Source organism: Calidris pugnax, unplaced genomic scaffold (genome assembly GCF_001431845.1).
Source record: "Calidris pugnax isolate Ruff unplaced genomic scaffold, ASM143184v1 scaffold24, whole genome shotgun sequence".
In the NCBI taxonomy this organism is placed as follows: domain Eukaryota; kingdom Metazoa; phylum Chordata; class Aves; order Charadriiformes; family Scolopacidae; genus Calidris; species Calidris pugnax.
Window position 1 is genome coordinate 11,526,030 of NW_015090922.1, and position 10,890 is coordinate 11,536,919.

The window sequence follows — 10,890 nt, forward strand, 5'->3', positions numbered from 1 at the left end:
ACCCAGAGCAGTGTTGGTGATCTTCTGCTTTCTGTCTTGGAACAGATCCAGAAATAGCAAAATACATTGCAGAAGAGACTGTTCACAGAGGAGGTCTGGGAGTACAGAAGCAGGAGAGAGAGAAATTTTATGAGTGAGTCTGTTCATATTCATTTTCTGTCCTGATTATGCAGATTAAGAATGTTTCAATAAGCCTGTATTATTTGCAGTGCAGAGAGAAGACAGCCAGGATGCAGACCCCCTTGAGCTCTGTCTATCCACACATAAACAACAGTGGCTGCCCACAAGATGTTACTCTGGGGAGTAACTCACAGCTAGAGCAGCTGCCACCAACTACAGTAGCTGCTCAGCTGGGGAGGCTTCCATAATGTTGACCATTATAACAGCAAATGATATCACACTGTTGCTTAACATGCAGCTCAGAAAAGAGAACAGAAAAATCTTCTAGTCTTGCAGTCAAGCTACTGACTATCTTCGGTGCCTCTGAACAGACACAGTGTGAGGACCAAACTCCCATCAATCTAGTCCAATGGTCCCCATGTGAATGAATTGCAAATGGATTTCTGAGCATTGGCAAAGTGTAGCAGTTTCCATAACATACCACAGCCTGGCCACAATTTGGCAATATCAGCAGAAGGATATTGAGGCGTTACCATAGTACTTCCCTTTTCACACTTCAGTAAGTTAAAATGAACTTTAAGCCATCCAATCTCCATACTGTTACTCCTTTCTAATGCTTCTGGAAGTGAATACTACAGATAGACGATACCAGTGTCATGGTGGAGGGAGGCAGAAACTCTTCTGGTAACTGCTGCCCTTAAGAAAAAAAAAAGTTTCAGCTTGCAGAGAATATCTGACTTCAGAGCAAGTATAAACAAAGTTGGAAACTTTGAACAGATGTTAAGAAACACAAGGCAATTACAGCTCCTTTAATGCAGCCTTTTTGTGTTGAAAGCATTGTGGCGTTTACAGAATTATTTATTACGGAGTTCTGTGGGTGCAACGCAGTATGTGCTGCTGCTGCTGTGTCTCCTATCAAATAACGTCAGGAGTACATGTAGGCAGACAGACCAACACATCAGATATGGTCAGGTCAGCTCGCCTAGGGTAGTTCCTAAATCTGAGACATTTTCTAAGATCTTGCCATTCAAGAGTCCTGTTTTTCTGAAGGGTTTCACAAATGTCATTTTATCCACAAGCGACCAGAGTTATGAACAGTCAAACCTGTAATGTCTCTAGGAAAGAAGAAGAAAAAGAAGAAATCCCATTTGTACCCCAGTCTTGGATTCCTGGACGTGTACCGAGGTAGTTGATGGTTCTGGAACTGGTCAAAGGTGGTGCTGACGATGTTGACAATTTTCTGGAAAAGCAAACATTTGTTTGTAATGGGGACTTGTCCTCTCAGACAGATCTGTCCTTTCAGAGTTATTATATTTTTTGTGGTAGAAGAGTAGGAAAGAGTCATCAGCATCCTTGACCCATATCGGCAAAAAGAGTGGTTTTCTGTAGCCTGTCATCGACCAGAAGAGTTTGGACCAAGTCCAGAGAGACTGATTGAAAGCCTGGAGCACTTTTTGGAGTTTGCTATATTTAACCATTACTTTAGTTTTACTTTGTATAGATCTTTCGCAAATGGGAGCATATCTGCACAAAAATATTGGGATGCAGGCTCTGCACACCAAAAAATCTATGCTTGGCTCAGCATGGAAAGATGTATTTTAGGTACCGTACTCAGTCACATCTTTCACATATTCGTATCATTTCTATCTGTTCCCACAGTGTCTGCTCCCCTTCCTTAACTAACCCCACCAAGCTCTTGCCTTTGGGGCTAATCCCGCTGTCTTCACTCACCCAGACAGTAATAACTGTGATCAGCCATCTCCCAGCCTCTCTCACTGACACCCTGTGGCTTTCTCTCCTGCACTAGGAAACAACTGCATTTAGGGCAGGCAAGTGGCCATCCAGGCAACCTCCACGCAGACAGCGGCCAGGGAGCCAAGTCTCCCTTTTCACATGTTCTGGGAGGACCAATGTCAGATGTGCTCCACAGGGCACATTGGAGCTGCATCTGAGCTTCCTTTCATGGGTTTGTTGTCTGCGTGACTGATGCGCCTGGTATCAAGGCAGCTTCGGAGACGCCCTTAGCACACAGTGGGGATCCACCCTCTGGGCTTGAAGATCCTTCTCTTCTAATTATTTCTAGAGAATTACACAGATGAAGTGTACAGACATGATTAGACCCACTATGGATTTAAGGGGTACTTATGTGTTGCATGGTGCAGAGTAAACTTCAGCTGTGGGAAACTGCGTTCAGCTCAAAATACGAGCTGCAAGAGAGGATGCTTTCCTTGTAGGGATCTAAAAATACCCCCTATCACTGTAATCTAGTTGTGTAAAACCTCTGTGTATGGCATATGGAAGGCTCAGGTCTAGGGTTGCCAGGGTCATACAGTGACCATTATACATGACCTTTGAATTCTATTTGTTGTCCCACATCACTGTAACAATGCATTAAAAGTGTTTTGCCCCTTCCTGTTTTTGCCTTTCTCCCTTAATTCTCACATTATCCTGGTGTCTCCATACGTGAAGACTGGAATGGTTTTTCTTTTTAACTTCATATCATGATGACATCGGGATTGGGACTCCACAGGCTCGCACTGAAATAATTGATGCCATTTGCATTTCACATTCTAACAGCTTCATAACAAGATCTCTGTAGACTTGCACTGAAATTGTTTTCCCACTGAAGTCTTACAACACAGCAGCAATATAATGACATTTTAATGGGATCCCTATAGACTTGCCATGAAATTGTCAAGAGAAAATAGTGGTGATGTTAATTGAATTGGGAGCTAACATTGTTAAAATCAAATGTGAAAAGTAATTGCTCTGTGAGAAGAAACGCACGAATTTAGGTGCTGATCCTGCAAAGATATATGCATGTGAGTAATTTTGCTCATAGAAGCAATCCCCTTGAAATCTGCTTCTCTGGGGAACAAAGTTAGGACCTAGAAGAAACCAATTCATTTCATCTTCTGCCTTCATATACAAAATGGCTAACCCAAACACAACAATAAAAGACTGTGCCTCAGCTATGACATTTCCTATGCATGTCTGTACAGATGCTAAGCAGAAATTACCTGAAAAGCTTGGCACATGACATCGTACATCCTCTAACTGTACATAAATATAGTAACAGTTGCTTAGCTGGTAAAGCCCTTGGGTAAAAACATATTCATAATGAAGTCGCTGGGAATTGTGTCACTGAGGGCAGCAGAGCTAGTATGCCATTCCCAGTATCACCTTCCCACAGATCCCAAAAGCTCAAACACACACCTGCTTTGGAGGCTAAACCTACAGAGAGGAAGCTGCTCTTTTTAGTCCTTGCGTTTTCTGAGATGTAAGAATGTGTTTGAGTGAAGATTTCTCTTTTGTTTCTGGTGTGATGAGAGAAAATTGTTTTAAAACTGAACCTTGCAGTTCTCATGTCACCATGTAAGTGTCAGATTTTGGACTTCAGTTATGTCAGATTTCAAGAGACTGCTGGAGTGGGCAATGCCACCTGACTCTGGAAAACAGGGTGAATGTTCTGACCTTATCCCTTGCCTATAGCATTGTGTGTAAGAATTACACTAACATCAACTGACAGTTTTTCAGTTGGTCAGAAAACAGTCAGCGCACAGCCAAGAAAAACCCCACCTGATCAGAAGGACCTAAAACTGTTACATCCAACATACTGTGCTCTGTCTGGAAATAAAGTGGGTTTTACTGGGGATATTTCTGAGAGCACTTCCTCATAAGTAGTGCTGCATGTCAGGAGGAGGTAAGAAGATCGATACAGAAAACAAACCATTAGCAATGATAAATTATTCCCTTTCTCTCAAGAGAATCCTAGAGTCATTGATCTGTCATGGAATCCATGCAGACCTACTCCTCAGATCAACAAAAGGCTGAACAATAGTGTCCTGATAGGTGGCCTGATAACTCAGGAGATTAGTGCAGGGCTGCTGGGTGAGCTCTGGGCCAGGGGTTCAACCTGATTTCATGGAAACCAGATCAGAACTTTCACCATCAACTTCAGCAAAAGTGGGAGACCTTTTTAAGTCAGGTAAAACCAAAGCTAGGAACTGGCCATTTAGGAAAAGAATATAGAGAGAACAAATCAGAAAACATTATTGTATCTGGGTTTGAATTCATGATTCATCTGCATCTCAAATATTTCATGCATTTCTGGCATTTCTTCATACCAAAAAAAGGATCTAGTTTATCTAAAAAAGGCAAAAAGGCTGATGAGAAGTAGAAAGGGCTTCTGTTTAAGCAGAAATTGAAGAGACCCTTTCTTTGCATTAAGGACTGTAAAAGAACGCAGGGCATAAAGAAGGTGAAAAGTGTATATATAGTCATTATTTCTAACAGCACAGGAACACAGAGACACTCAATGAAAATAATTGCCAAAACTGAGCGAAGGAAGTCCTTTTTTCCCACACAAAATATTTCTATACCGTGGAACTGCAGGATACGGTAGATGGCAAAACCACAAAAGAAGTCTGAAAGAATTTATATGCTTTCATGGAGGATAGGTCCACTGGCAGGTTTTAGAAATGATGCTCTGGATGCAACACGGATCTCACGTTATACCCTTATTCAGAGATGAGTAAGTGTGCAAGGGAGAAGAGCAGTATGTACCTACCCTAACTCCTACAGTCTTAAGCATTCATTGGAGTTGACTGTCAGGGGACTTAACTAGACACGCTTGGCTGCGGTGGGACAGGAGTGCAGCTGATCTGAAGTCTTATGGAGTGTTGTGTTGAATAAGTCAGCAGTCTCTCAGAACTGGACAAGCTGTCTCCTTGTCAAACCACCGCTCCAAACAGCACCTCTGCTCCTGTCAATTCTATGTGAATAGTGAGGATTTTAGAAAGCGGAAAACCTGGCTGACATCAGGCTCCCACATATGGAATCTTTAGATGGTCTGGAAGCTCCCTGGTGTGGCAGGGAGATGCTCCCCGTGACCAAAGAGAGAGTTTCAAGCAGAAGGTTTATCAGTCCATTACACTTTCCAAGTCACTATGTTCCTCACAGACTAGACGTCCAAGTGCGCAGTGCCAGCACTTACCTAATGGATTCTGAATTGTCATTCAAATTTTCAGAAAACGTATAATATTATTCAGAAAAACTGTTTGCCTTTTTTGGCTTTGCTTTACAGCTAGGAAACAAAACCAGACAGTGAAGCCAACTGTGGCTCCCTTCAGACTGCTCCTGAAATGCCTAAAGATGAGCACATCCGACTAGCTCAGCTGTGCTGGAACTTCTGGCCAAAGAGATCTATTTATTATAGGGTCTGATTGTCAAGTTGCTTATTTCAGTGGCTTCACTGCTGCAGTTGCAGAAATCCTGGGTGGTCCTTGAGGCCATCACGACTGCTCTGCACCTGGGGCTGCAGAAAGTATTAAGAAATAAGGCATACACATGGCTGGCTTGGTGGACTGTGACCGGTTGGTCCAAAGTTGTGGGAACCACCGAGAGAGCTGTAATCCTTAAGGAGCCAGAGTCCGTTCTCATGTATTCAGAGAGAGACCCATAATTATTTCAGCTGAAACCAGATCAGGCACCAGAGCTGGACAAGGGACAAAACATTAAGTTGTTTCATTTCATTCTGACCTCTTTTTATGGCAATAACTGCTAAAAGGAAAACAAATGTTCGTAGGGATCTGCTTTGTTCTGCCTTTACATGTGGAGCACACAAGGGGCCTTTTCATGCAGAAAAATGCATAAATCACTCCCCTAGTTTTACTTATGGGAAAGCAGCATTTTCATATTAGAGAAATACAGCCAGTAATGAGATGCACAGACATCCGACAAAGAAGAATAGGGATTTCAGAAAAAAAAAAAAAGGAGACACGATTTAGATATTAGCCAAAATGAAGCAGGAACCTCATGAGGAAATGTGATTACAGGAATTATGCAGAGAAAGCATTTCACATATAGAGGGCCAGATTCTCAGCAGCTATAAGTAGATGTAGCTTTACTCACCCACTTTCAGAGAGATATACTACAAGAAGTCAGTTCTGCGATCATCTTGGGATCGTTTAATTAGTGGATGCCTCTTTGCCCCTGTTCCTCCTTTTTTTTGTGCTGGTTTTACTGGTCATGAAAATACACTCAACAGAAAAGTAATTTTTAATTGTTTTTTGCAGAGTCAGCTTCAGTTGGAACAGTGAATCATCAGACACACTGGGTGATGCAAAACCACTGATACTGATGCAGGGAGGTAGGTGGAACACCTGGAAAGAGTGAGAGAGAAGGTGGAAGCAGCTCACTGCTAAGTCAATAACATGAAGGTCTTCCAATATTCACCAGCTGGAGATACAGTACTATGGATATAGCAGTTTCAGCAAGAAAACAGCCACAGTAAAATATCAAATAGCATCGTAATGTCACATTATTTCTATATCATCCCAATTAAGAGAACTGGATGTTTGCTTCTGATCAGACATCAACTATATTAGACATTGTAGGACTGCAGTCAACAACAGCAGAGCAAACCTTCATGTTTATGATTTTTATTTCAAATACTTTGAAAGCAGTTATATTATACTTATAGTTGATCAAAACATAAAACTTATTTTAATAGAAGTAAGCTACGCTTATTTTAAAATGGGATTAGACATTTCTTCAGAATCAGTCAGTAAAATAGCCGTATGATAGAAAACACAATGTTTGTAATAAGTTTTCAATAACAGTTTTGTTTAAAAATATATTATAAAATGTGATTATATAGTGAGAAAGTATATATAGTGGGAAGCTGTAGAAAAAATGGCTTTAAAACCAACTCATGTTTCACTAAAGAGAAAATGCTCAATGCACCCACTCTGGCTGTTTCACAGCACTCTTTTGTCTACATTCTGTAACTTTTTAGTATTTCCTGTGATTATTTTGGGAAGGAATTGTAGTTTTGCTTCACATTTGTTGCTCATCTGAATGGTTCTGTCCCGATCTATGATAAGGTTGCTTAAAAACTACTGTGTAACAGAACTGCAACCATGATATCTTAAGAGGATTTTTAAATGAGCATGTTACAAAATAATCTTAGGTCTTTAGTTCACAGGATGTTATTTTCCCTTACTAAGGCTTATGCAGCACATAGGGTATAAAAATAAGACAGAAACATTTTCAAAAAAGGATGGCAGATTCATCATATGGGGTAAAATGCTTATAAGTGTCAATTTTTGGTATGGACATTTTCATCACAGAAACTGATTGGGAAAACTCTTGAGTGGCATTTGTGCATGCCCTTGCTCCAAAGGCTAAGCATCTAGGTCCTGCCTGTTCTATACCTTCTTACTAGTTGATGGCAAGTCTGAGTTCCAATATGTTATATGCTCATATACTGCACAGTTAAGACTCATGAAATAACTACATTGGACAGTCACGGTTTGCCTCTGCCAGAGACCTGAAGTGGTACTTTGATGACTTCCCTTAGGCAGGCTGTAACCCTTATTTCCTCAAGTGGAAGAATCTACTCACTATGTCTATTCCGTAAACATTTTGACTGGTCCTTCAGTACTCTAGCTCTCCCAGATGCAGTAAAATATTCCAGATGAAAAATTCTGTGTAAATAGTGTGTACAGATATCCTCTGGGTAAGAGTACAAAGGGAGGTCTCCAGATTTCCCCAGAAGGCTCTGATACAAACGTGGCAAGGGAGCGGAGCAGTGTAGACTCACCTCCTGGTAGCTTATTTTAATTGTGGTGTGAAAAAGGCCAGTGTATGAAAACATAGATGGCATTCTTCCCCGTGTCACTGAGCCTCTAAATCATCTGCTTAGCTACAGGGGCTGTACACGGTCTATGCATCAGCTGTGTAGTCCCACAAACATCTTGAAGTCTGTTATTACTCTCAAGACCTAACTTCATATCCATGCAGTTGCTGTATGGACTCAGCTGCCTTCAGGTACTTTCTGCCCCCTAGATAGGTACCAGAGATAGGTACACCCTCTGGAGAATGTTAACTTTCTTTGTCTGCCTGGTGGCTTTGGAGGTGACCAGACCAACCGTACTGCAAATTAGGCCATGCTTTACTGTCCTGTTGGTGGAGAACAGGCCATTACTTTCAAAAGAAAGGATATAAGTTCCACGTGAGGGTACCTAGTTGCTCATAAACCCCTGCTCCTGAGAATAAATGATGTAGGTGGGCTATTTATCTGATCAGAAGCCCTGTCTGAACACCACTTGGAAGACAGTGTAAATGTACCGAGGGTGGCTGCTGTGTGAGGAGAGGAGTGTGAGGAAGAGGGCCATAGTCTGGCCCTATTTTTCTTGAAAAGGGGTCATATGTGACTGCAGTGAATTGACTAGAAAACCTTTTATCCTGGGTGAGCCCTAAAATAAAACAAACAGGTTCCACATGCACAGAGGAGCAGAGGAAAGCATTCCTATATAAAGGATGATTTGCATTCAGATTCAATCACTATTTCAACTAGGATGTGGCATCCCACCTCATAGTGGCAGTCCTGAAGATTTAGAATAAGTTTACCATCAAATAATACACTAAAGCTTTAATGCAAACCCGTATTTGATCCAAATTACTCCTGCTGTGGTAGTTTCAATATGCATCCCTATTTATATGGGCTTGATCAAAACTGGCAGGCATAATACAAAGAGCAGGGCCAATTAAACTCTATGGGTAGAGAGGAATGTGTGCAACATAAACGAGAAGTAGCAGTATGTCAGAGATTCTTGCCATCTATTGTTTAGAGGTGGTTGATGTGTGGTTCAGATGAACACTTCATCCATGAAGTGATCCTATAATCAGATTCACACAGGAAATGCATCATTTTCAGACATCATGTGTCTGCTCTCTCTCGGGATAAAGCACTCTAGGAAAGCATGGTTCAAATAATGATGGATGTCACCTGTCGAAGCCACTTCTCGCCATTTGCAGCCTTCTCAATTTCTAGGAAAGGAAAATCACTGCAGGTGCCACAGGCAGATATCTCAGTGAGACAAATGCTGTGATTTTAATGCAATCTCCAAGAATGTTTACTCATTGTATCTGTAGCTCAGAAGACATAGCTCAGTTTTTTTCTTGCAGTCACCTGGTGGGATGGAAGAAAGTTGTTATCTGGACAGCAGGACGCATTCACATGTGCTTTTAAATAATCTTTGAGGATATAAGTAAAGATCTACCTACCCATTGGGTTTGGAGCCAAGTACCTAGTGCCTCAGTTGTAGCAAAGGTAAATCACTGTTCTCCAACAGATGTTGGAGGCTCTGACTCTCTAAAGGCACTTGCTCAGGCTTCCCATGCAATAAAAAAATATCACCCATGTATTTTCCTGAATAGGGGTGTAAGTGCTGCAGGCTTTAATACACAGAAAATCTCTGTGCACAAATATATATATTTGTATGTTTATATATATATATGCATACACATATGTTTTCCTACTAGGAAAACAAGCAAGTGCTTTAATAAACTGAGATCATAATCACTCTTGCATGCATATGTGCACACACACAAAGGAATGGAGACAACTGGATGTCTAAATAGAAATGTACATGTTCTGGCTGCTTTTGGCTTTGCTTTTCTCTCCAAGCCTCCCAGGCAAATGGCAGCAAGGCTCTGACTCTTTCCGAGTGAGCCTCCTGAGGCTTGTTTGCCCGAGTTCAGGCCTCTCACGGGGAGCACAATGAGCTGAGCTACCTTAAAATCTGCCCTGCATCCTTTATGGCATCCGTGTTGGGTATGTGAACAAGATTATGTTACCTTCTTGAGGTAGGCTTAAGAGTTATGTCATGTATTTAAGGGATATCAATAGTGCATGTGAAGTGTGCGCGTTCCTGAAAGCAAAAGGATTGCATTGTGACATGAAAAGTGATAGGAAGCACCAGCCTCAGGTTTCCTCAGCCCCAGTGAGCAGTTTAACAAGGCTTCATGATGCATGTCACCTCTCCTGCCATGCCCGTAGGACACGCTGTGTGTCTTTATTCCTTGTGCATACTATACTGCCTCGTCTGTAATTATAAATATATGTTTAGTGTCACTTCAAAGCCTCCCCTTGACAGGGGTGTTCCCTTTTCAGGGATTTTGAATCTCTGACATTCCTTCTTCAGAAACTCCGGAGGAGGGTGTGATAGCCTCCTGCTGACAGTTACCTTTGTTCAAAGGGGCTGGCAGAGAAAACCCACAGCAATGCAGAGGGAAAACTGACTTTTGTGTCACCCATTGGACACGCATTGGCTTCTAGAACGGGAGGCCATTTTCTGTGCTTGGCTGTTTTGTTTTTTTTTCACCTGGAAGGTATTTAATGGTGGGTACAGGGAGCAGATTTGTAAAACATGAAAGGGTTAGCAGCAGTTTAGACTTTCCACCAGGTAAGTCTGCTGAAAAAAAAAGCCATCCTCCTGGTTGTGCTTGTTCGTTGCATATATTTTACAGAGTCCAGCCATGGGAGCTGGAATTTAGCTAACCCAGTTATTCCTTTTGTGCCATTTTCCTGTGAACTGGCCATTTTTTCAGAAGTATGCATCTGTCAGCTTATTATATTATTATATTACAGTACCATCTAGAGGTCCCAAATGGGATCAGGGCTCTGCATAGTAGGTGTAGCAAACAGTTGGCTTTTGCAAGATAAAGCGTGCAGCCTGAGCAGATAAGAAAAAAGAAGCGTTATTGTCTCTATTTTATAAACTTCATGACTTTCCCTATTTTATAAATTTTGTGTACAGTCAGGTGCATACAGTCAGACAAGGAATACAAACCTGCCAAGCCTGTTGTTTTGGATACCACTGTGTACTGCTTTTAAAGAAGCTGCCTGCTCTGCATAGATTCCACCAGGAATCTACTGGATTTCTGGCTATGCAGGAGCCACCGAGAGCTCCCAGACAAACT